Below are 24,894 nucleotides of genomic sequence, written 5' to 3'. Positions count from 1 at the left end.
TCCACATTAAAATACAGGTATGTATGTTAATATTTTCCAGGGAATTGGAGATTGTTGTATTTTAAAGACTGACACATCAGGATAGTTTCTAACTTTAAACAAAAATGTTACTAAACTCATTCATTAATAGCACACTTCATGCTAATGAAGTTCATTTTACATGTTATTAACCATCAGCAATAAGTATAAAAAACAGTTGGTGTTTACACTTATTTAATGGGCTTTTCTTCCTTCTTCTCCATATTTCCTTCTTGTGCTTGATGCTTTTATGCTATTTGAGGGTTACATCTGTCAGTATTTGAGACATTTGTAGAACCTTCTCAATAATATTTGGTCAGCCATGAAGTGGTCAGTCACTATGACTAGATAGTCGTTGTAGGTCCCTTCCAACTGAAGTATTCTTTCTATTCTATTCTATTCTATTCTATTCTATTCTATTCTATTCTATTCTATTCTATTCTAATGTTTATTTTAATTCAGATGATGTTGTGCAATACTCCACTATTCCAAATAAATATTAGGACTAGTTTTAATCATATTTCTCAATCTGATTGTCCTTGGTATCTCTGATTTTTGATGTCCCCTCTTTGCAACTTTGGTAGCCATGTTGCTGACATATTTATGTGAAATGCATGGGCATTGTGTCTGGCTACACATTCTTAGAACTGCCAAAGACAGACTGTTGCGGGTTACCATTTTTAGTTGAATTACTCTTGGTTTGCAGACAAAGCATAATAATTATATCTTGGTTTATATTTTATAATTTATGAGTGTCACATGCTTCTGCTTTGGCTACACTGTGTTGCTTTGCCTGCCATGCTAAATTCAACTAATCATCTACAACCATCTTTTTACCTATGACACATCTAGAAGGGAATTTATCCCTTTGGAAAACAGGGATTTTAGATGTCTGGATGAATAATCCCGCAAAAGTGCCTAGAAGAATCCAGGACACTCAGTGACTAATATGGGTTAAACAGGGCCTATTACATGAGAGGAATTACACCTCTATGGCACTGTCAGCCTTTCCACTGACAAGCTGTTCATACATGCAGGAAGTTTTCCAGCATTGCTTGTACTGGTGCTAAGTAGGGTAGATCTATCCTTGTTAAGTGTTGCAAAGGTAGACACATTTTATGGACACATACAATTGCAAAATTGTATTGCCGCTGTTGCATTTACAGTAACTCAGTATAATTTACTGACAAGTGAATTCTAGATTATTTTCTAGATTAACACTTTTTTAGTTATTCTCAGAATGTATTTTTATTTGTTTTTCAGAGGAAATATGATGCACTTTTAAGGTTAGATTCACTCTTTTGTTTGTACTAGATCTATTTTCCTAGATTAGTCAGGGCTCTGAACTTGCAAAACTTAGCTGAACTAATTCAGGTAATATTGTTTGCAGTCTAAGTCATGGTGAACCGTTTTTGTAATACCAAATGTCAAAGGTCAGGAAAAAATATCCTATCCTGAGTCCAGTTAAAACTCTGCTTTGGTTTGAAAAATATTACAAAAAAATAACAAAAGCCTACATCATACAGACTGAATACTCTTGATGTCCACCTGTCTGTATTTTTTCCCTTTGTCAAGTCAGAGCTCCTCAACTTTCAGTGCAAAACTCTCTGTAGCATCTCTGCTCTTGCTGCATGTGCTTTTCACAGTTGTGCAGCTCCATTTTTTTTATTTTGCTCCTCCCCCTTTACTGCTATGCCTCTGTTTCTGCCTTGAGAGCTCTTATTTCTCAGAAAAAATCTTTGACTTGTCTGTTCAGATGCCTCATCAAAGCATGTTACTTTGTGCTCAGCCTTACAAAAATGGCATCCTTTTTTTTTAATTTAGGGAACAATAAAATACAAAACAAATAAATAAGTTGATGCCTTCTTTTATAAGTTCTACATATCTTCTATGCATTATATAACTTATAATAACTGATATTAGGCATAAATTCTAATACTGATGTGTAGTTTGGATCACAAAATTTTAATTAATGACTTCTGCCATGTTTTATATGCAGTGACCACACTTGAATTCTTTATAATCAATAAACCACAAAGCAGTTTGAGACTTGATCTTAATCATGACTCTTCAGGCTTTCAGCTATGCTGTGACCTGAGATTGTAGCTGGAATTTGAGTACTCCCAGTCTCCCAGTTGTTCACTGTGGAAGTCTTGGCGTTTCCTTGTGGTCTATATACCCATGGCCATAAGAATGGGCTTTTGCATATCTTACGCTTGCCTTGAAAAAGCAGGCTGGAAGGTGCTCAGATCTCCCTGCTGAGACACAGACTCAAAATTAACTTTCTTCCCCTAGCTGTTCCTTGTCACTTGGGCTGGGATTGATATTAATGTTGGGGTACAGAAGCAGTTACTTCTTAACTAACTAGGATTCATTAGTAACAATTTCTCAGTTTTCCCTATTAGTGCTACAGCAGCTAAAGTGCTTGGGATTTCTCAGTAATTTTTAAGTGTTCTTCGTCTCTCTACTGTACACAGATGCTTTTTTCAGCCTGTGCTTGTCAGTTGTAGCTGACAGATTCCCCTTTTCTCTTTGAAGGGCAGACCTTTTAAAAGATCAGATGTCCTTTGATCTCGGGTTTGATAATTTTCCATATTCTCAGCAGTCAGTTGAGAGACTCCTCCTTGATTAGAGTCTTAGCTGCTATTTTGAAGGAAAGTTCTAATCTGGGACATGGTTTATTTTTGCCAAGTAATTATTGTTATTGTTTATAAAGGAATTATTATCAAAGTGCATAAATGATATCCAAACAAGCAATTAAAGATGACTTTATAACTAATGAAGGATTGTAAATGTAAATACAATGGCAATCAGTGTTTGTACAAGGTAGAGATCCTCTTCTCCACACAAATTTCACTGAAGTTTTCAGCAGCAGAAGCCAGAGAAGCATCCCACAGAAACCCTCTTGGTTCCTTTAGCAACATTTCCCACTGGGGTATGCTGACATCTAATAAAACAGTTTGTCTGTGATTTTTTAGACAGCTTTCAAATAATGTTTTCAAGAAAATCTGAAATAGTTTTAGTGTGAGGCTTTGCAAACATCTTACAGCTCTGTCTATCCACCCACTTTTAATTCTGTGAGATGTCATTGCTGTACTATGTCCTGTGAAAAGATAAAGAAAATCATGGTCCCCTTAAAGAAACTTTCAGTTTAATCAATCATAAAAGAAGTAAATTTGTGTATATAGGGATCAATTTATCAAAATCTCCGTAAATAACTGTCCATAATTTCAGGAAATTTACCATCATTGATACCTTTTATTCTGATTACAGTTCCTTGCAAATTGCTAAAAGAAGCTGACCTCCCTGTTTGGAAGGAGAAATACTGTGACAGTCCCATTAGTTCTCATGAGAAAAAATAACAACATATTAGCAATAACTATTTAACAGGAAATGGGACTTTAATATTTTCTATAGAATGCATTTTGAAAAGTTATTTTTGGGGGAGAAGGGTAGATGGGTGGTTGGATGGATAGTTGTAGGCTTTTATAAACAGCCAATCTCCAAAAAACAAAAAAGTTCTGCAAGATTATCTTGAAAAAGCAATAAATATATACTGAGCAGAATGCTTTAAAAATAATGAAAAGGGGATTTGTATTCAGGAGCAGAATTTTGCAACCCTTGCTGGTGTAGGACTGAGAGCATTTTTTCACACTTTCCCTTAGTGGTTTCTGAAGTGTAGCTGGGAATAAAGGCGTATGGGTTGGAAGACTACATGTGTGTTGAATAGCCATCTGTTATGGTATCCCTTGGGGATAATACATCAAAGGAGGTTTCAAAATGGAAATGCTATATGACCATTGCAGTGATGTCTTAGTTCCCAGAAAGACTTAAATCATGACATGAGAAAGTGTGAATTGCTTCTACTCTTATTTTAGGTGTTAGTCTTGCAGCCCAGCGTTCACAGATTAAATGTCAACGCTGTAAGCGATCATCCTGCTTATCAAAGTACCAATATTTCCAAAATGTGTGTATCCCCAAACCCCAAGCAGTCTCCTTTGCCAGATCTCTAATGCTCTCTGCTCAGGTCCAAAGCCATTTCTCTTACAGAGTCCTACTGTGTCTTTGATATGAAAACATTACCACCCTGGAAACTGAGCTACAGTCAAATTAATTTAATGAAATAAATAATGTAAATAGTAAAGAACTGATTGCATTAGCCAGTTTCATATTTAATTCATAAAACTTTCCATGTTTTAATTTGCTTGCTGCTGCTACTGCAAAATTTACATTCTTCTTCACCACAGGTTTGCTGGAGAAAAAAAAAACATTTTCAGTGACAGAATACAAAATAGTCAGACTAGATAAAGGATTAAATGTGGAAGTGAGTTAAATTGTATGACTGTATGTTAAATTGTATGAAAAACAGATGAAGTACTGCTGCTTGTTAGCAAAACTTAGTTCTCTAGCAAGGTTTTTGTAGTTTTGTGATAGTTTTTGTGATAAAATGAAGATTGGCCTTATCTGTATTTTATTAGTAGTATTGTTGCTATTGTTCTTCTGATGATTACACCACTGATGTAATAAACCCTTCACAGACAGACAGACAGAGCAAGGCCACAGTTTGGCCCAAGCTTGGGACAGGTGCCCCTCCATTCTAGCGGTGTGCAGTGCACCTGTCGGCCAGGACTCAAAGGTGCAAACTTCATCAGCTCTGAGGGAACACCACAATTAAGCCTGGGCAAGGAGCTTTGCTGACTTTCTATTTAGAATTTTTGCAGCTCATTGCACTGCATGTTTTTTCAAACTAATATTTTTGGATCATATTGATAAGAAGCCATTTGAGATCTCTTTTTCTATTTGTTTTAAAGGACTCGCAGTGAGTTGGAACAATAAGTTTGTTTGTTTCCATCTGTGATTAAAATTATATTTAAATGAAGAGGCATATATAGATCTTATGTTGGTCTTTATACTTCTGGGTTTTCTGCTCCCTCAGTGCACTTTCTGGCCCAGGGCATCCTCTCCATGACAGCCCAGCCAGGTGCTGCCTTCCTCAGCTTCCAGCTCTCTTGCCCTTTAGAAGCAGCTGGCCTCTCTGTTCCCTCATGGAGCTCTTTTACCTTTCTTAAAGAAGCAGTTTTAGTCCTACTTGCCTTAAAAAGTAAGATGCAAGTTACAGAAATATAAAAATGGTAGAAGGATTTTCAGAGAAATTTTCAATCTGACTCAGCCCTCCTGATTTAGATCTTATAATTTCTGTCTGCAGAATGAAGTTAAGACATCTTAAGCTCAATTTCCTGCTTAGGCCAGGAATTTTAATTTGCAGGACAAGAATGTTGATTTTCGATTATGGTTTCTTCCCTCATCCACCTCAGCTAGAGCTGCCTTCCCTTAAGCACTGCACAAAACCTCAGCTACAAGGATGCATAATGAAATGGCTCACAGATTTTCTCCTTTTGTTTTGATAGGCATAACAAAAAGTTTCTAATGAACAAATATGCAGAGCAATCTATTCTCTTCTGTTGAGCTCTGCTAATTTAGCAGAAATTTTGCGTATTTCTTTTTTGTGTGTGTGTGTTTTTGTTTTGTTTGGTTTTCTGTACATCTAGGTGAACATTTCTTCATGCAGCTGTTCTCTTTGCTGTCCACAGTAGTAGCAGAGAGGCTAACCAGGCAGAGGATGGGGGAAGCAAAGGGAGGAAAGCAAGAGTGGAGGAAAGAGCTGCACCATGTGAGCTGGGTGCAGTTAGACTGATCTCTTCTTTTACTGCACGCCTTTGCTTTTGTCTCCTACCCCACTGCCTTCCTTATGTCAAAAATCTTACTATGAGAGAGCAAGAATCATATCATGCTCAGGAATAGCCTGGCAGTCTTCCCTCTCTACCCTTGGGGGCTCCCTGTATCCTTTCATCATTGTTGTTCTGTGGCCTGTGAACCTGAACTCCGATTTCCCAGTTGGTGAGATAGCATGATGTTCCTTACCATCTGGCAAGTCAGTATTTTCATACAAAAAAGTTTTGGATTAGTAGTACAAAGGAGCTAATTATGTTCAGTGAGTGTTTCATGGCATGCAATTATGCCCAAAAAACCACAAGATTAATTGTGGAAATGTTTTCGCCAGCAAGTCCCTACTCAACTGATCTAAAGATAAAACAATGTGCATAAAGAAATAGTGGTTTGAAAAGCAATGAAAATGCTATTTAGCACCTACAGCATAATTTATTTTTCTGTATGTCCTGAATTGCAATTCTTTTGAGATTATAGATTGGCAAGTATACCTTGGGTATAGTTCATTTACAGAGAATTCCACAGCAAGTCCTTTAGCATAGTTCTGTGGCAGCAGGGTTTTATTTTTGCTCTGAGGTTTCATAATGAGTTTCCCAGGTAAAAGAGTTCATTTGCTATTTTTATAAAACCCTATATAAATACTTGTTTACTATCTAAATTTTATTTTTCATTCATTTAAAACTGTACTACACAAGGTGATAATGAATGTTTTTAGAAAACATGCAGGTAAAATGGAATACTACAAAATAGAATTTGTCATGAATCGAAGTTTAGTAATTCCTCAAGCTGAAGTTATTTTTTTGTGTTACCATTTATGGTATTTTGTTTCTGGTAAGTTCCTATTTCTTTTTTCTTCTCAATAAATATGTAGTTCTCTTCTAAAAAGTTGAAACATAGGTATATATTTCTGCTTCAAATTTGTGATATCCAAGAATTACTTAAGAAATCATCATTTGCGTTAATCTATATTTCTTTCACAAATGTTGTGCATCTTTCTTAATATCACATGTAACCACAGCACTTCTGTGGGGAAAGCCTCATGAATGCTGCAGAGAGGAAAATTACTGGCTTCTATGTGTCATGCACAATTCCATTTTTAAAACAGACAAGAACAAGATTTGCTGTTTTGCAAGTGTTACAGTGTAGACTTGTCATTGACTGCCACCCTCAGACATCCCCTTTCCTGGGGATTTTAATGATTTTCTCTTTCATGACAAACTTTAATGTATATGTCTTATGTACATTAAAGACTTGTTTTTAAGTTCAGACTATGCAGGAGAGTTCAGACTATGAAGGAAAGCTTCCTGATGGTTATGAAGGAAATGCTTGTAAGGGAGATGAATATACAGGGTTTTCCTATTTTTACTGATATTGGCAAGTGCTACATCTGAAATGTGCATGAGACTAATCTACTATTTATTCTAAATTATCAAAGTGCAAGAGAAGCTGAAATGTTCTGTATTTTGTATTTAATTAAAAAAAATTCACTACAAGATAAACCTGATAACCTAGTGTTAAACCTTGTTCTTGTCAATTTTTTTTGGTCAAATTCTTGTTGTCAAATGTTCTTGTCAAATCATTTCCACTGTCAGGGCCTTGCATGTGCTGTTATTCCTCCTCTATTTTCAAATGACTGTGGGAAAAGCTAATGCACCCCATGTTTGCTTAAAGTATGGTGAGAAATATTTGTAAACAAGTAGCAAACAATATTATTTTTAATAATCAAGATTGTTGAAATATATAGAGAGCAGCTGTAACCTACTGATATTTAAGCCAAGCCTACTCTCTTTCTTTTTCATCTAAGCAGTGCTCACATAGTGATTCCACATTGAAGGAAGTGGGAGAGTCCTTTGTGTTGGGCTCTTGATGTGGGGAGAAGACAGGGCTAGCAGGAGTCTGATCATGACTGCTTGAGACCCAGCCCAACTCAGCATAAACTGAAGCGGCTGAACAACTGCCTCAATGCACAATACAAATTCTAAATGACCTTTCAGTGTATAGTAGCAAAGTAAATATCTGATCACTGCAGGAAGATCTGTGCAGAATGGGGAGCTATGAGAGCATAATTATATTTTTTACAGTCTGACCTTTGTACAATAGTTCAGGATCAAGAGCTCTAATACAAGTGGTAGGCTGTAACTGTTCACACACACTGTACTCTGTGAACAGTCCAGTGGCAAGGTATTCCACACAAATAGCAGGTATTAATTTGCAAGTTTGTATTTGAAAAGATGACACTGGAATTTGCAATAAATTTGAATAAACTCTAATGGAAGAAAGCACTACTTCTACTTGAAATTGCAGCAAAACACAAAGAGAATCTTAAAGTCTTCCTGACTTCTGCAGCCAGCTGTTAGATGTGTAAGTTTTCTCCAGGCACGGGATCTACCTGTAGTTTCCACCAGAGGACAACACCAGAGAAGAAAGAGGCAGCAACAATGCACTGAAACTGGGGAGTTTGTCTTGTGGTAGCACATTCCCTGCCAGGCTCCAGTGCCCTAAACCCTCTCCTGCCATACACTCTGGCATAATTGGGACATATTGCTGTGGAGGTGATGTGGGGATGTGTCTGCTTTGGGCCCATAGATACAAGGCATCTTCTTCTGCGAGTCTGATGGCTTGTGAGGCCTGAGCAGGACAAAAACATGACAGAAGAAACTATAGGCAAATGTGACCCGCCTTACTGTGCTAATTTGTAGGAAGTAACAAGTCTTAGCGTTCAGTTTCTCAGACTGCCAAACCACAATGGTGTCTTAAATGGAAGTTTTTATACTCTGTGGAATAGAACACTCAAAATTAGTGAGCCCAGAACATCTATGAGTTTCTGTCGCTATGCTAAAAAGTATGAAAAGGCAAAGGATTCATGAATCAATTATAATTTATGTTTCTAGGTGTGTACAGGTATATATGACTGTTTGGAAACCTGCCATTTTAAGATAAAATAGGTCATCTCTTTTTTCTCTTTTTCTTTATTCTAAAAATACTTTTTTGCTGCAGGAATGTCTTGTATTCACTGTTGCAAACAAGAAGTCAGTGCTATATATTCTTTAATACAGGAGGATTTATGTATCAAATTAGCTTGGAGATATATTTTAAGAAATCACAAGAGAAGAATCTCTTGCACAGACTTCACAGTTAAAAATTGCTGAGGAAGAGATGAAATATAATGTAGTGATAGTATAATACTTGGTCTCAGAAGTACAATCAGAAATTTTTTTTGTTTAAAAATCTCTGCAACCCTGTTGAAGTCTGTCCTGCTTCACATTTATCTAATATTTACATCTACCTGAATTAAGAATTCCTGTTTAAATATGCAAAAATATCCAGATATTTTAGAATGTTGCATCTTTTCAGAAAAAAAGAAGAAAATATTTGATGTGAAGGAGAAAAACATCTTGGAATTTTCTAGCTTCGTTGGTGTGTTTCCAGAGGGGCATGAGGTTGTACAGGGAGATTGTGGTGTTGCCATTCCTGGATATATTCAAAACTCATTTGGGTGTGGTCCTTTGCATCTGGGTCTAGGTGGCCCTGCTTCAGCAGGGTGATTGAACCTCTAGATGACCTCCAGAGGTCCCTTCCAACCTCAGCCATTCTCTGATTCTCTGATCTTCAAAGGAAAAGTCATTGGAACATTACAGTCAAGAGATGCAATATTTAGCATATCAACTTCAGGTATCCTGCCTCAAGAGTAACCCTGAATACTGCAAGAATGTGGCTGTTTCCTTATAAACCCATTATTGTTTCAGCTTCAAAGATAGGTCAAGATTTGGAATGGAGTTTGTTGTCAGCTGAACTATTTTGCTATGCTGAACTTTTCTAGTTATATCCAGCAAGGCCTCATTTCCCCCATAGCTCTCATTAGCATGAGACAGTAAGTATTTCATATTGCAAATATAATGTGGTTTTTAAAACAGAATAAAAGTTTCTCCAGGCTGACCAGTTCCAGATCTCTCACCCTTTCCTCTTGGAGAGATTCTTCAATCTCTTAATTATCCTCATGGCATTCCCTTGGACTCCAGTATTTCCATGTGCCTTGTACTGAGGAGGAGCCCATCACTGCAGGTGTCTCTCCAGGTGCTGAGCACAGGGAAAGGATCACCCCCTGTCACCTCCTGTGACATGCTGGCAGGGCTTTGTCTCATGCAGCCCAGGCTACCAATGAATGAATTGAATTAACTGAATCCACTATGATGTAATGAAGTAAACACAATAAAAACTGAAATAGCTACTAAGTTAAAAAGAGTACTGAGACAGTCTCTGAAGGATATTATCAGAAATATTACCTTTGTGTGATAGAAATGCAAAATTCGTGCTTCTGTGGTTCAATTTTGCCTTTCTTAGTTTAGGAAATTTTAGCTGTGTGTCCAAATTGATTTGAAGTGCAAAGTCTTTGTTGGCAGATAGCCTAATCAACTTTTTTTGGCTTTATATGTTGACATGCTTGCACTTTATTTAATCAATGAATTCCTGAAAATAAATGTGATCGTGTCACAAAAGAAAGCAAGTGAATCACTCAGTTCTGTTAAAGTCTAGTCCTGTGAACAGTCCCAGTAGCAAACACTGGCCACACTGCTATAATTCAACTGTCACCTAGAGCAGAGCCTCAAAAAGTATTTCTTCTCATTTTTGGGGGCATGAATACTGTACAATGCTCTGAATCTGTCTTTTAAAGTAAAGAAAGTTTTGGCACAAAAATTTAAAATAGGCAAACATAAAAGGAATGCTTTTTTGGTTTAGATTGAAAATTTATCAGGGGAGTGAGCTGGGTACAACCATAGTTTCATTCTCTGCTTTCGACATGCCATTGGTTAGGTCCATAAACATTCTAGTGTTTAGAAAAACACTTAAAATAAATAATGAAAAAGGAGGCAAAATATAGAATATGAAAGCCTTTGCTTCTTTACACAGAATTTATTATGTTCAAAGTTACAACTTGATAAAAGGCAAGCATAACTTGAATTAAAATATTAATCCATCCATGCCATTTAGTTCTTTGAAATATTCATAGCTTTTTTTTAGTGGTCATGGTTTGTGTTGAGGGGGCAGTAAAGTGGGGGAGACTTTGATGAAAAGAAGCTTTCATCGAAACCAACACAGTCAAACTGACAGGAATGTGAATGAATTTAGAAAATAGGTCCAGTTGGAAGTCATGTTATTGTAGAAAATCCTCTTTAAACTTCATAGTCCATATTCATAAAACACTTAGAACACCATCAATATCTTCCTGCAAAATCCATTTCCCTCTCTCTGTTTCTAATGCAGACTTCCAGCTTTGTCTTATTTACTCCCCCATTTGTTCTCTTTTTCAAGTACTATCAGTACTATTCACTGCCAAAAAAATATGTCTCCTATTTTCCCTGTGTGTTTAATTCTTATTTTGCCTGCTCTTTCCCCTCATCCTGCTTTGTTTTTTTTTTCTTTTCTATTTCTCACTGCATGATCTTCAAGGCAGAAATCCTGTATTTTAAATTTTTTGCATTTATAAAGCACTACATTGACTTTTCTCAGATGAAAAAGGGACAGCTGACAGTCTGATTTTATTTGTGACAGTATAAGTTCATGCAGGATGGATAGGAGAATGAAATATGCAGCAATACTGCTTTGTAATTACATGGTTTGATTATATCTTCTTTTATAACAATTCTAATTTTTTAAGTCTGTCTACAAAACATACCTTGCATGCTATTTCAAGGTTCTTTTTTTTTTATTATATGCACACATTTAAAAAATGGAAATTCAAAGATAGAAAAAAATAAATGTGGGCAAAAGATGTCTAAGGAAGGTAACTGAGAGAAGGGTGCTGAGTACCCTGAGCTGGGCAAGTGAAAAGCAAGTCACAGGCAAGAAGTCAAAATAGGTGAATAGAGGAGGGAAAGAAAAGTAATGGAGGGTGACATAAGGTTAATTGCACAGATGAATTAATCTGGTGGCCAAAGAGAAACAGTCAGTAGTTGTAGTGACTGGAAGCTCAGGTGGAGTGCCTCCAGATTCTGCTTGCCCTTTTATACTATATCCTAATTATTATATTCCCTCCCTGAGTCATTCATACTCTTTTCTTATAAGCAAAGGTAATACAAGAGTCAAAGGAAAGATCTGTAAGATATGTTACGGAAGAGAATGCACTGAGCCTTTTCCCTCTTAAAACAGAAGGCTTGATTTTTTTTTTAAGCAACAAATGTGTTGAAAACAGTTGATTTAGAGGCATTTGCAAAATTCACCCCAAATGTATGGTTTTATCTTTGTGTGACTACTGCTAAATGAAGAACAAAGAATGTTTTTTCTGCCTCTTCTTGTTTTTGGTGGGGTGAGGGTGTGACAAATACATAGCAGTGTAGGTAAAATGCAATGACCTTTTATTGGCAGCTAAAATAACTCTAAGGAAACCCAACAATAAAAATAAAAACAATAATTAAAAAAAAGTTAAAAATACTGTTCCTGTAGGCATACTAAAAAACTCTTTAGATAAGTGTCAATTTGGTGCAAGAGTATCAGGCTCATATTTTGTAAAGCCTGTTGCGTTGAGCTTTGTTTCTTGTGTATTAAAATAAAGCCATATTTTTCTCTCAGTGATTTCCCTTTTTGAACTGTAAAAGGAAATATTTCCCAGAGTTCACACAATAATTAGATAGTACAGACATTTTCACTAACATTTGAGCTGGAGTTTTTTAAGTGACCTTTTCCAGTTGTAGAAACAGCCCTCAATTTATCTTGCTAGAATTCCAGAGAATATGGGGCTTCTTATGTAGTGATTTTATAAAATAACCTCCAGGAAAGAAAGAAAGAAATATAAAGAAATTGGAAAGAAAAAGAATTGATTATATTTTTAATAATTTCTTGTAAACACTCATAGGGAATTATATTCTTTACCATTACCTTTCAAATAATGTGGTATGTTTGCAGTACTGTTTTGAAAAAGGGACATTTCCTTACCTTCATTGTACTTTGAAACTGTTTTGCTGTGACATCATATGAATTTTGGCTGACTACTACTTAAATTTTAGGAAATTCAATCTATAATTAACCAGAAACTTGTCTTGTAGAAGGAATTCACAAGAAATATCCTTATATTGAATTTTAATTAGTTGTGATCAAAATTGAAAGGAAACAGAATATTCTAATTGATGACATTCCTATATAATCATAACGTCTGGACTTCATGTTTGTCCTATACACATGTTTCATAATTATATAGGGGAATTAACTTCTGGGCATTCTTCCCTAGCAATATATGCAAAGGTGACAGGCTGTAAAAGTACCTGTATGTAGAGTTCAAGATGAGCTATTTCAAAACAACTAGGACTTCCCTTCACTAGTGCTTTTTAGGAGGAATAAAGACAGATGAAAATGTATTCATCACTGATATTCTGAAAGATTTCAGAGTTTGAGATTTTATACAAGGTAATAATGTCATTGTTGTAGCCTTTTCACATTGTTTGAAAACAGATATATAAAGTCCTGAAAAATTCTTGCAGTCACAGTTAAGGATGGAGCCATGGGCTACTTTCCTGTACACAGGTCAAGGACTACATGTTGCCTGTACCTTGGCACTCTGTTAAGGTGAGATCAAGATTCTTTCCCCCATGTCTACTATAGAAAAAACCCAAAGCATACACAAAAACCAGGATTTGTGCTTCTCCTTGAAAATAAATTTCATGATCTGAACAATTGGGGTACCAAATCAGGCTACAGCTTTTCTTAGCAGGTAGTTGTGTGAATTGTAATGCAATGCTTACTAAAAATACAGCAGCAAAATGGAAACTACACACATTGCATTTCTACCCCAGTAGACAACACAAACAAGGTCAAGTGTTACAGTAAACAGTAAAAATTCTGCTATAAAATTTCTGTGCATTCCAGGACAGTTGAAAAGATAAAAAGCTGTTTCTTACAATTTGCTACCTCTTATTTTAATTTATTAATAAATTACCCTCTATCACATTTCTCACAAAAAATAATGCTTTGCAATTTAACCCTGTAGATCTAAGATCCAAGTTTTTCTGGAACATTCTCTATTAGCCATAAAAGCCATGCAAATATTTGCAAATTGACAATTGCTGTTTAGAGAGCCTTATTGCACTTGAAGAGAGTCTAGGAAGAATTTCTAGTACTTTCCTCAGTATTTGAAAAGACCATAATTAATATATCTGAAATGGGTAATTTTAGTTATTATGCCATGCTGTGAAGTTCATTTTTCCCTGTTTCTAGTTGTTAACAGGATATAAAGATATTCCATGTTCAAGAAAAGAAGAATATTGTTTGAATGGAAATGTGAAAGGGAAACATGTAGATAGACTATAAAGGTCTTGATAATTTAAGATAATTTAGGGATTGGAAGAAAAATATCTGCAAAATTCTTTATTTTTTTATTATGTACAATGCGAAGTAATAGAAGCAAAAGGGCTACATGCATTATTATTAGATGTAATATATATTATGAACACACCTGAAATCTGCCAAATATCTCCCTTTGGGGAGATATTTATGAAAGAAAGAACTCTTCAACATCACCCCTGACCCTGAATATGTTTGAAGGCCATTTTATGCCTGTACAGGAAAGTCAGTGTTGGGCCTTTTAACTTTGCTTTACAGGATGATTCATTCATCCTCTGTGGTACTTCAGGAGTCTCTCTGGTGTCAGGTAATCTTCTTGTGCAGATGTGTAGAGTATGTGAACCTGGTTTAGCCTCGTTCAGGCAACTGAAAGTACAACCATGGTAGAACAGAGAGGAAAATAAATTCTCTTTAGTATAGGGCTCAGGGAGGTTACATCTGCATTTATGCTGGGAGTAAGGAGGCCTTAAAGAGTTTTACTTTTTGATCTGCTCCAAGACAGGATGGCTTCAAGGTCCCTTTTATTCAAGGCTTTTTTAATTCTACTGGCTCTTGTTCTTAGTTTCTTTGGTCTTTATCAATATGTCTCAAAAGAAACATTTTTTCACAATGGAAAATCATGTAGAAGTTTATCTGGCAAATTTTATGCTTTTCTTTTTCTGTAAATTTATAGGGAAAAATCTTCCACCATGCTTTATGGGCTCAAAGCTGTATTTTTAAGAAGACAGGAAATGCACAGTGAATTTTCTAGCATTGTTTACATAATATGGACCGTAATGTGTAAAAAAATGCTATCATAATTACCACATATTATGATAATATGCATAATATGTATATTATCATAATGTGTGATAATAATCTTCAGATTTTCCTATGCACCAAGCACTGGCTGCAAGTAAAAGGCAGAAAGCCTTTTGTGCAAAGCCTTAAGAAAAAGGAGCAGCAAAACCCAGTCTGTTGTCTATCAAAGCACCAGCAAAGTGCTAGCACTGTTCAAGAAGTGAATGATCATTAATTCCCTTGAAAGAAATTATCCCCATTCAGCTTGTTCTGGATTTGTAACTCCTTGTGAGTGACAGAATCCCAAAAGAAATTAAAGCTTCCCTATTTCAGTGGCTAAAAGACGAAATATTTTGAGATCACTAATGTGCACAAGATGTATCCTTTCGCTGGTGAAAGAAAGAAGAATACATCAGAAGACTGTACAAAAGTATAGTAGTTACAAGAACTACTTGAGGAAATTATACTGAGGCAGTCTTAAGGAAAACCAAAACTATTTAACTAAAAATCCTTTAATTTATTAAGAGAGAGTGGAATTTTTTACTTCAAGAGAAATAATTTTACATTTGGTATAACACCATGATTTGATTTCTTCTGAACACTGAAAAAGTGAAGGTCAAGGAAGAGTTAAATTTGAAATGTTGAAAAGCATTGTAAGATAACTAATGACCATGGCTGTGTAATGTTTTAGATGCTCACTTGCCAGAAGCATGGAACTGCATTTGCTTGCTGATTCTGTCACATCATATGTGTATCGTTTGAATGACAAATTTTGAGTAAATTGTGGTTCCGTAGTCCATTCTTTCTGACAGCCGGAGTGAGCTGAGTGAAATTTGGATCAGGTTTTTCTTATGAGTGAATGCTTATGACTGGATGTACTTTAAAAGCTTTAAAGGGTTATGAGAAGTCAGATGTGGGATCCTATTGCACCCTCCAGTGCCTCCATGTGCTGTTTTGTGTCACAGTATCATACCGAGTTAAATGTCTGGAACTGATTGAGTTTCACTTTGTTCTGCATAACCTAGGAAACCCTTTCACTAGTATGCAGAAGTGTGTGTTCCTTGCATTCCCCATCCTGCAGAGGTTTCCATCACTCTTGCCTTTTTTATTAATCATGGTAAGAATGTAAATTTGTAATTATATGTAATTTCAAAATAATTATTTTCAGTGTTTTCCTGAGTATAGCTTTGTCATTTCTTCATCTTTTAAAATCTCATAGGCATCCAGTTCTTTTGAATGTGTCTGTTTGATAAATGCAGAGGGCTTTTAGACTCAGTTGTTTGTTTATTATGCTTTCAAACATTTTGAGTATCTGTTTAGTATTCAGTGAAATAGTATAGGAAAAAAACATCAGTACAGCAGCTGCAATGACACCACCTTTAGGATTGATCTTCAGGGAATCCAATGTATTGGAGTATTTATATTTTTCTAAGGTTTTAGTGGTTTAGGGCTTTAGAAATAATAAAAAAGTGCAGAAATTGTAAACTTTTAACCATATTTAAGTGAAGCTGCTCAATAATGTAAGTGCTGTACTCACTTTGGTCTCCTCATCTGCCCTCTTGCGTGCACCTCAAAAGTTTGAGTTGTAAGAAAACACTTAAAAATTTTATTATTCTTTTCTTTTCTTTTTTTTTTTCTTCCTCACAAGTACTAATCCACAGGAAAAGTACTCAAATTATCTCAGGTGTTTCCAGTGTCTTTAATGAGTATTCTTAACATAGAAAATACCCTTAGTAATGATCTGTTAATTAAGAATTGCCACTTCACAGAGGCTCTTCACTGTGTTAAGTGATTGAAATACACAGAACATTGTATGATTTTCTTAAACCTGTTTTAAGAAAGTATTTATTTTTATGTACTGTATAAATAATAATGACGTCTTTTCCACAAGATGTCTTTCAATCTCTCATTTATGTTTAGATTGGAGAAGTGTTCTAGTTCATCAAAATATTTTCTAAGGAGTCTATAGAGATATGCAAACCCAAATATTATCCTTCTAAAATTGTTCCTGTTAAGAGTTTCATCATAATCACTGAAGTTAGGTCAGGAACAAATGTAGTCTCTTGACCTTAAATTCTAAAAATGAGTTTATCCATAATGCTTCAGAAGAAAATAAAATTTTACTTTAATTTATGTAAGAAAGCTAAACTACATTGGAGCTGCCATTTTAGTGTTTTGAAATTTATTTTTTCAAACTTGTTTTTTCTTGAATGAGGTTTCTTATAAAACACTTTTAATCTGGTCTTGTTCTTAGAAGACATTAATTAGCATTCAAATGAGGTTTTTGTTTGTTTTTTCCTTAACACCTTTTAAAAAAGTACATATTTTTTATGTAGTTAAAGTCTGAGGGCAGAATCTGAATATTAATATTTTCATGCACAAACTCTGATATCGAATTTGTTGAAGCTATTCTTAGCAAGAGTGGTTAGTAGATTCACAGTGTTCTGCAGCTATCTGAAATAATTATGAGACATCTACCCCATAAGAGCTGTATATCTAGAGCAAGCCTTGAAGAGCAAAGGCAAAGGAGGTTTTCCAGTAGAATGATGCATTTTAAAATGTTCTTATTCTCAATTCTGGTCTGGATAAAAAAAAAAAATATATTCTACCCAAAGAGTAACCATACCCATTTTAGTTTAGAAGGTTCCCAGTGAAATTCAGGAACTTTGAAAGGAAACTTAGAGGAAAATTCTTATTTCTCTCAATTTAGAACAGTTTAGAAGTGCAGGAGGCCAAAGGAGAATGAAAATGCTATTTGTTGTGGATATAGCTATGTCAATTCTATATCCTGTAGTTAGAAAGGAGACATTTTGAAAGCCGAAGTATGAGCTGTCCTTCGTCAGAAGAGTATCTTTAGAAAGCTGAGGTTGCTGAAACCTCACTTTTTTATAAGCATACTAAGAAGTAGAATTGAGTTTGGATGCTTTCATATATAATTCCCATCACATATGAATTTTCCATTTCCTATTCTCTGTGCTCCTCACTGACTGAACAGTAAATAAAATCTCAGTTGGCATTTCTGCACTGATCTCTTTCTTGAGACTGTATTTTAATATGAGCACCTCATCCATCTGCTTGCTCTCAAATTTCCTCTTGGGCTTAGAACACAGGTGCTGCTGAAGGAGAATTTGTTGAATATTTGATAAAGTTTGCCTCATGTTTACAAGTAACGAAAGGTCACCACCCTTGTTTACTGGGATTTCAGCTATCCTGTGCTGACTGCATGGAGCTATTGATGTAAAAGGTATCTAGCAAATAGGTGAGCACAACCTTTAAGGTAAAAGCCAATAGTTTTTAAAGACAAAATTTACTACAGTACAATTTTAATAATATAAACCCACAAGCATTTATTGGTTGCAAGAGGGTCAAGGACTGTACTGCAGTGAATGGTATCTTGAAGACTAAGATTGTACTCCTGGAGTGAACCCAATCTGATGTGTCCGAACGGGCTCTATTTCACAAAACATTGCAGAGATCATTTCACATTATTTGCTTTCTATTCCATTAAAGAGATTGTTGTGTGTATTCAATATTGCAACTCGTTAGCCCTTTTAAAACAGACACAACTGAGTAGTACAAAGCAGGATTTCCTTTCTATCAGCCCCTGTATGTGACAAGCCCAGTTTCACCTGAATTTATGAAAATCCTTCGAATCTGTGCTATTGCAATGAGGGATATTGGAGATCCAGACAAAAAGAACACTCTGCTGTACATCATACTAGATTGATGAGCATAGAATTACTTGGTATTTAACTAAAACAGAATATTTGATACTGCCTTTAGCTTAACCTCTAAAGGTTTGTAAATTGTTAAAGTGAAAATGTACAGCTGCATCTGATCAAATGACAAATTGAAAATTAAACTTTTAGACAGCTATGGTTAGCATGGGGATGATTCTTTTCATTTTAGAAAACAAATCTTATTTATGGAATAGGTGGTTCTTTTAAAATAGCTGTGATTCTTTTGAGTATTAAGAAATCTGTCATGTGTTTCTTCCAGGATTTATTGCAGTGTAATTTTAGGATCAGTTCCTGCAATTTTTCTTTAAAAGTAAAATCTTCAAAGCAAGTCACATTAACAATATTTTGATTTCAAGAAAACTGAAATTTTATCTTGGTCTGAGAGCTGGTGTTAAGATCTCTGGAAGTGGATCTATTTACCAATACAGTAATGCAGAGATAAGCTCATAATTTTTGTCTTTGGCATTGTACAGTTAATTACTTTACACACACTGAAATGTTCCTTCAACCTTAGCCTTAATGAACTCAAAAAGAAAACACAGCTTCTTTTTTGTATGTCAGTCACAACTGAACATGAAATTAATGCTTTTAGTTAAAAGCCTGCTTTCAGTATGAATCTTACTGCTGTGTTCTGCATGTTTTATTCTCTTCCTATCCAGCAACAGGCCAGTTTTCCAGATCATTATTGAATTGAAGTTTATAATGCCTTTTCCTGAGCAAAGTAGAGTTTAAGAGGCTTTACTGAGAAAATGGAATAGGGGTCAAAAGAGCTGAGTATATTTCAATCAGCATTTCAGGTGGAATAGCCAAAGTTATGTATGGTAGCAAGCCCAATATGCTTTTTAGCTCACAACATCATCTTTGTTTCCATGAAAGGCTTTTAAAAGTGTGAATGTTTTTATTTTAGGTTTAGGTTTGATAGAAGAGATTTTATTAGATTTCAAGGGAAGATGGTTTTCTATTCTCTGCAATTTCTTTATTCTAAGAAAAAGGGGACCCTTGAAAGAGTCTTAATAAAGATCTGTTTCATGTACAAAATGATGGCAATTTTCTTCCATGCTGCAATGGGCAATAATCTTCTCAAGAGTTTTACATCTGCTGAGTTGCAGGACTAGCATTCTATCCTAAAGTTTTTCAGCCAACTTATGGAAGAAGCCAGCTGATGTATACCTATGGATTGTGACATGGCAGCTTTATTACCACTTTTGATGAATGAAGGAATCATGTCTGCCTGAATCAGATGTAGGACTTGAAAGAAGATTTAGATAGCTTTACATTACATTTTTCTATTATCTTGGTGACAATTGCAAGGATATATATGAACTATATAAAATAGTTTGCTCAGCATGGCAGACACTTAACTAGAAGTATGATCACTATCCTGCTGGCAGGAACCTGTCAGCTAAAAAACAGCTCCTCTCTAGTTTTTTGCAATTGACCTAAGATCCAATGCCACCAGAGTGAGGTAACTGCATCTGGGACTATTTGCCTTATCTGAGATAAAAATAAAGTTTTGAGATCTGTATGTCTTCTTACAGTGTGTCTTCTGTGTGGGGACTTGATCCCAATAAATGACCCAGTTAGGGCACTGAACGAGTCTATCTTCTCAACCACTGCATCAGTGGTGATATTTCTGAAACAAGCCAAGAATACCTAAATTAGCTGTAGATGCCAGGAGGACAGGCTAATTCAATATGCCATGCAGCTCTATGCACACACATCTTTAAAGTGTCAGGTGTCTAACCTGGGTTGTAATCCTCGTGTTTTTGCTGAAGTCTTCACTGTAGGTCCTGCAAATGCATCTCATAAACTTGCAAAGGTTGTAATTAACCCTCAACTCCTTGGAGGTTCATTGACTAATGAAAAGGACTTAGGAACTAATTTATCATATCCAAGAAAAGTCTTACCCAGTCTTCTTTTCACCCAGTGTTACTGAAGAGTACATAGCACACCAGGTCTTTTCTATTCAAATATTGGCAGCAACCTGTGCTCTATTATTGGCAAAGTAGTTTCATATTGACCAAATGGAGTCTATGTCAGTAAATTATAAAACTCATTTATCACAAAATACCGAGGCCCAAATTTTGTATTCCAAAGAGTGTCAGGAACAATTTCCTAGATATGCTCCATTTTTTGTTTTAAGAGTTTTTTTCTTAGTCCTATTGATCAAGAAGGATATTCTTTAATCTGATGTATCCTTATTCATCCACTGGGGATCGACACTGGCACATTTCTCAAAGATAGAATGGTATATTAATTTGGCTAACAGTAATTCTTTCTCATGGTGAGGTCTAGATTATTGTCCTCTCATTTTTACTGGTGGTATTCTCTCAGGACTGTCAGGTTCATGACATGCAGCAACCTCCCCTCTTTTATCTTTCTAGAGGATGATGACAGCTGCACAAAGCCCATATTTACCATTCGTGTTCTTAAGCTTTTGTTATCCTGATTGTCTTGTTTTTACTTTTTTATTGGTATTAAGCTACAAAAAAATTAAAGGAATTTTAGAACAGAAAATATGTACTTATTCTGATTTTTAATTAGGAAATTAAAAATCCTGGTTTTTTTACACATATAATTTCACAAAACTGTTCTGCATCCCACCTGACCTGGTCTTGACTGTTTTAACCTGACTGAGTACAAATATTTCAAAGCAGTCTGTCCCAGGTTAGGAATATGAGTTTCTCAAGATGAAAATAGTCCAAAATATTCTCAATTATAAAAACGTGGATATTTTTAAGCAAAATTTAGATCACTTTGTTGGCTACTTAGCATATTACTTATTAACTGCTGTCTTGACATAAAAATTTGCTAATGGTTCTGAGTTAAGGTTTTAAATCCACCAGTGTTATTTAGGGTTTTGTTAGAGTTGGTTTTTGCAATCATGTGATTTGTGAAATTCCATCTTCTCCACCCCTAGCACAGACTAAAGAATTTTCCATTATTTTCCCTGAGCCTGCCAAAAGGGTTCTAACATCCTTTATTGAATCATTTTCTGCATATAGTTTTCCACCCTCTGGGATGTTTCTGCTTCTGTGCTGTTCTTATTTCTTTTGTCTGCAAATTGAGCTGTTCTGTATGTTGAACTGTGAGGGTGACAGTAGCAGACTAAGACATAGGGGTAGGGCTGTGCTGTAAAATCATCCAAATGTCAGGCTTGGATCTGCTGGGCACATGACTTCATTCCTTGTAACTCGATTTTTATAATAAATGGAATAATTTCTTATTTTTGAGTGAATTCTTCAGCTTTCCTGCCAACCATTCCTATGAGACAAGGCTTAGTATCTGCCTTGTCATGATCCTGCATTTCATCTTTCAATTGTGCTCTGAATCAGAGTATGGACCATTCACAGGTTTCTAACTTTAGGCGAGCTAATTTTGAAGTAAATATCTAGAAAGAAGTTTAAAAATGTGGAGCAGCTATTAAGAATACTGTGATCCCATTCTCTTACAAGCTTAATTGCTGAGTCAATAAATCCTACTGTGACACAACTTTTCATGTTCCAGATATTTTATGCCCATCAATTTCTAAAAGTTACCAAAATTCAAAGTATTGTCTAACAGGAAATAGTGAATTGAAGCAACAGATGGAAAAAATGTATGAGTGTCATAAAGGGAAATTTCTTAAAGAAACATGAATCACAGATAATAAATTTCAAAAGGTATAGTCAATATAACAGTTGGCTTGCAAATTTAAAATAATACATATTAATTATTCTTAATGTTGCAATTTAATTTGTTTCCATGGGCATGAGAATAGGCCTTTGAAGCACTTGCTAAAGAGACTTGTACTTGAATATAAGAACATTCTGAGACTACATTGGAATTTAAAATTGGAAACAGTCCATAGTTACAGGGCATTTAGAAAGATTTGCTGAAAGGATTTGCTAATACCATTTTACTGTGTAGGATACATATAAACTTATGAAGTGAATGGTAAATTACATAGAAATTGAAAAGGAAATATAAGCTTTCATTAATTTGGTTTCATTTTCAAATAAATAAAATGTGCTTATGTAGAGATAATGCTAATGTAAGGTCCCAATTGCAAGTGTGATGCTTCTGTTATCTGCCCAGAAATGCAACTTGGTAAATGTTCACTGTGGACAAGTGTTTAGTTAAGTCTTGGCTATGACTGAGATTGGTTCATGTTCAAATTCACTCAAGAAGGAAAGAAATACTTCTAAATCTTAAGATTTATTTAGTTTAATTAGAAATCTAGTTCTATAGGTATTTACCAATATGGTGAGAACTGGAACCAAATGAAACTTCATCCAGATGAGATATAAAATTTTAAGGAATCTTTTGTGTATTCCAAAAGCATTTGGCCACATTCATGTTAAGTTTTTTTTACATTTTCTGATTCACAGACTCAGTTTTGACTAGTACCAAAAGTTCTAGAGTCCTGCATGAGGCTGTTCTCAGTTTTTATTGCTGTACTGCAACAAGCCAACTCACACAGCTTTCACAAGCTATGTATCCCTGTGAGATTTCCACTCCAGAATTAGGTTCTGTAGACTCATTTGCTGTTAAGTTTCAGGGAGGCAGTGAAGTTGTATATACATCCAATTCTATCCAAATCACTAAAATTGGAAAATTGCTTATCTCAAATTCTTTCTTATATTGCACCCTGCTGAACAAAGTGGAATATATTTTTATGCCATAGTTAAGTTGTTCAGGCTCAACTGAGGATCCTTTGCTTATATTTATATGTCTGTGGTGGAACACTGCATACAAATGCTCCTGCAATATTGGCTGACAAATTGTGTTTAAATTAATAATCTGTAAAATCTTTGTTATTATTGCTGTTGTCACTGTTCTGTATTAGAATACACTCTACTTGACAGGTAACTAAACCAGGCTTTATGTCTTAATAGCAATTAAAGAGGCATGGCATCTTATGCTCCTCTAATAGCTCATGGTAAATATATAAAGGACAGATTTTTGCATGAAAGAGAGCTAGTTAGCTATATGGAAGGGTATGAGACAACTCAGTATTTTCCCAATCAAAGAGATTAAAAGGAAAATAAAGTTTGAAAAATGCATAAACAAGAGTTACAAGAAGTGTGATTAAGCTTGAAAAAATTAGGAAATTTAAATCTAGTCCATATTACTCCACAGAAACTCTGCAAGTCTTCAACTTTTATGACTGCATATTTGGCAAGCTTGCGTTTGTTAGAGGAAAGATCTGCCTTACTCTACAATCCACAGAAGCCATGTATTATCCCTGGGGATTTGTCAGTGTAGTAGCTTGGATTTTGCAAGTGAACTGTGGACATTATAATATCCTTTGCTCTATTAGAAAACAATACCAAGAAAAAAACAAACAAAAAACTAACCAACCAACCAAACAAACAAAACCACACAAAACCCTCCCAAACACACAAACAAACAAAAACACACCAAGAAAACCACCTAAAAAAAGCATAAATTAAAAACACTAAATGAGAAGAATGTTCTTTAATATTTATTTAAACATAGCTCAGAGACTGAAAAGTTTTTTAGATAAGATTTGATAAAAAGTATATCTAAAACATGTAATCTGTATTCAGAATGTTTTGCTTAGACATGCAGATTTTTTTTAATGTCAGAAGTAGCTCTGAGACAAAAAAAATATATATGCTACTATTTTCCTGTCTTCTTAGTTTTTTGTTTGCTTGTTTGTTTTTTCTACTTTATTTACAATTGATAGGACATTTTGTTAATCTTCTCAGAATTTTTTCATCTTGGCAAGGATGTCATTATGTATCTATCTTCATTTTAACCTGAATTTCTGAGTAAAACTACAGATCTCCCAGTAGATTATCACTGTGCTATTATTTTTTAAACCTAAAGGCACTTTAGAAGCCTTTTATAGCATCATTGCAATGAAATGGAAATGGTGGTACTTGGTAAGGAGACCAGACAGGAGATGACACCATTCTGTGAGATTCACCCTTTTATTATGCAATTACTTTTACACCTATAACATTTTGGCACTGATTAGGTAATACTTGAGCTAAGAACAGATTTTTTGGTGTAGATATGGATGTGTAAAATTGTGTCTTCCATGCATGGTACTGTATAGTGATTTTTGAAATCAATAAATTCACCCATAATATTAAAAACGTAGTTTATTTTTAAGTACAGTGACTGAAATTATTCTCTGAGGACATACAGGCTTGTTTGCTTCTATTTTCTTGTCAGTACTTAAAAGTTCAACAGATCAATATTTTTACTTTTTATTACATTACAATTGTGTTGTCTTTTCTGTGACTAATTACAGTTGCTAGATCTAGGCACTATATGTAAGTAATTT

At 35.1% G+C, this 24,894-nt stretch overlaps 1 protein-coding gene across 1 annotated transcript in view; it reads left to right on the top strand.

The window, feature by feature from the left end:
• The window catches only part of IMMP2L (inner mitochondrial membrane peptidase subunit 2), a 403,527-nt gene that overhangs the window by 329,656 nt on the left and 48,977 nt on the right, over positions 1 to 24,894 (top strand). The window lies entirely within an intron of this gene.

Source organism: Molothrus aeneus, chromosome 5 (assembly GCF_037042795.1).
Source record: "Molothrus aeneus isolate 106 chromosome 5, BPBGC_Maene_1.0, whole genome shotgun sequence".
NCBI lineage: Eukaryota > Metazoa > Chordata > Aves > Passeriformes > Icteridae > Molothrus > Molothrus aeneus.
This window is presented reverse-complemented; position numbering and strand designations above follow the sequence as displayed.